The following is a 2,500-nucleotide window of genomic DNA, read 5'->3' as shown; positions in this document are numbered from 1 at the left end:
GTACCGAAATCGAGGCATTACTTAAAGAATCCTAATGAATGCTTTTCTGCTTTAATAATCCCAACTATAGCCGAACAAAGCCTGATTTTGAGATTTTTTGGCAATTGTTAAGGTCTTACTTGATCATCTGAACTAATTCTGGATGAAGCCATGCACGGACTTGATCTTGTCGTTTGATTGATTACCACACTGCAACGCAAGCAACCAAACTCTTTCTGTACTGTTCAAATCAACTAATGGGACTGAATTTCTATATTCGGGTCATAGAATCCATTTAGAATAATGCCATTTTTAACAACGTATTGCTAACTACTATTACCATTTAGAATAATGCCATTTTTAACAACGTATTACTAACGAGCGTAGTTTAGAAGCTACTAATTTACTGGCTTTCGGCGATCCTTTCATTCACGATCAAACGTATATAAAACCCACTGAACTGAAGCCAGATGAAACAAGAATCGAAATATTTTTTGGTCCTTTTTGCCGTAATCAATCACGTATTTTAGCGCTGCTCGTCGGAGGAAAGGAGTGTAAACCTTGATTATTTCATCTTGGATAAAATTGTGATGTGGCAGCCTTGCCTTAGGGCTCGGGCAAAAATGGCTTTCCTTCAACATCAGTTCGATTTTGTTTAACAGCGATATTGAATGAGTTTAAAAGCATTTAACTTTGCTTTAACAACCATTCAACATTTCTTTTGTTTTCGCGAATGTTGAATGAAGTTGACGTCTTTTGCTCGGCTCTTTCAACATTGTTGGGTATGCGCGTGCGCAATGATCGGTCTCTCAATGACGTATCATGTCCGCATCCACAACAACAACTGCGGCTGCAGCCTGGGACGGAATACAAGGCCCCTTGTGAGCTTTATTGAATCAAATATTCAAATGTGCTGAAACCGTTTGCACACTCCAGCAATGAACATCGTTCAACACGATCGGAAATGATGTTGAAGCAAATCTTGAAGACGTTTGCGAGGGCCCTTAGTTGCCTGGTGTGGCTATAACTAGGGAATATCGTTAGTGTAAGGTTTAAATTAGGAATCAAAAGTGTACTTTAGCTGAGTTGTATTTCTACCTGGGTGGCGAGTGATTGTCGGCATAAATTTGAACCCGAGATTAAAGTGATCCTTGACGTATAAAAAACTATACTGTGGAGCTTCATCAGTTATTCTGGCTTTCTCAGAATTTTACACGCCGGAAACAAGGTCGAAAAATACACCTTCTTAACTTGGGTCAATATTTACCATCTCCCCTACAATTTCGAGAATACATCTCTTCGGAGAATGTCAGTGGCCGAGCAGTATCGCGGGACTACTGTCACTTGAACATGGTTTAATGGGCTGTCTCCCAAGAGTCTCCTATGACTAATACTCAGTGCTAGGGCATCCGAATGAAGGTCGTTGGTTCGACTTCTGCAAAGGGGCACTCGGATTTTTCCGAGTACCTCCGAGTCATCATCGATAAAACTGGTTCATTCTTAATTCATTTACTGAGGCCAATTAACATTTCACCATTTCCTTCACTAGAATAGCAAGACATGAAGAATTCAATTCCAGTCCTATCAGTGTAGCGGGAAAATTATCATTGTCACCTGAACTACAGCCTGTGACAAAATTCCTTGGAACAGTACACGACTATACAGAACTGAAGCTTTCGCGGTTTACTCTCCCCTCACAATGTTGTTTGCCCGCGAGTTTCTGAGCCCATTTGCCAAAACAACATTGTGGGACGGGCGGCAAGGCATTGCAAAGCGTTTCAACAAATTTGTCCGAGGCTGTAGTTCCCACGTGTCTCTTGAATCTCGTCAGGCAGAGCAACTCAACTAGCACTCGAAAGATCGTAGGGTTAACTCTTGCAAAGGATTATTCGGAATTCTTTCGGGTTTTCCCTAGTTCCCATTTAAAAGTACTTCTCTTGGTTGTTGGTTCTCTATTCTGCTTCGAGAGGTTTTCCTCCGGGTTCTCCAGTATCCTCAAAAACCAACTTACGAATTGATTTGGTTTGATCTGATTTGATTTCTGCACAGTATCTCTAATTAGTGCCGCAGCCCGGCTAAATACAGTTGACATTTGATCAAAGTTCATTAACTTCATTCATTTAACAGGGTTTACCCCTTTTATTCCAACGGCGTAAATGTATATCGTTGCATGCTCTGCATATATGTCCAGAGTAGCAAGTCATTAGACGCAAGCCCAATTTTGATATCCAACACGAAGTATCCCTTTAAGTCTAAGCATTTCCTAACTATTTCTAACAATAAGGTTAGGGTTGTTTTTAGGTCAGGGTAAGCATGATGCTGCAGTTTAGCCTTAGTTGAAGAGCAACATTTGAGGACTGTGACATTCGGAGACTCGTGATGTTGAAATTGGGTACAAAAGGCAAGGAAAAGTAAGTTTATTCAAGTGTCCAGTCGTTCTAGCGCTGGAGTTCTAATTGGGGACACTGTAAACCGAAATTAACAATGAACGCAAATCAAGTCAAATGTTGGTTCTTGAGGA

At 40.8% G+C, this 2,500-nt stretch overlaps 1 protein-coding gene across 1 annotated transcript in view; it reads left to right on the top strand.

Moving 5' to 3' along the window:
- Positions 1 to 1,148, top strand: part of LOC138003982 (muscle, skeletal receptor tyrosine protein kinase-like) — a 20,204-nt gene extending 19,056 nt beyond the window's left edge. The window contains exon 9 of the mRNA XM_068850330.1: positions 1 to 1,148. This exon is cut by the window's left edge and continues 174 nt beyond it. The gene's annotated coding sequence lies outside the window, so the exon portion shown is untranslated.
- Positions 1,149 to 2,500: the final 1,352 nt, after the last annotated feature.

This window comes from Montipora foliosa, chromosome 5 (assembly GCF_036669935.1).
Source record: "Montipora foliosa isolate CH-2021 chromosome 5, ASM3666993v2, whole genome shotgun sequence".
In the NCBI taxonomy this organism is placed as follows: domain Eukaryota; kingdom Metazoa; phylum Cnidaria; class Anthozoa; order Scleractinia; family Acroporidae; genus Montipora; species Montipora foliosa.
The sequence above is the reverse complement of the archived record's forward strand: the minus strand, read 5'-3'. Positions and strand labels throughout refer to the sequence as shown.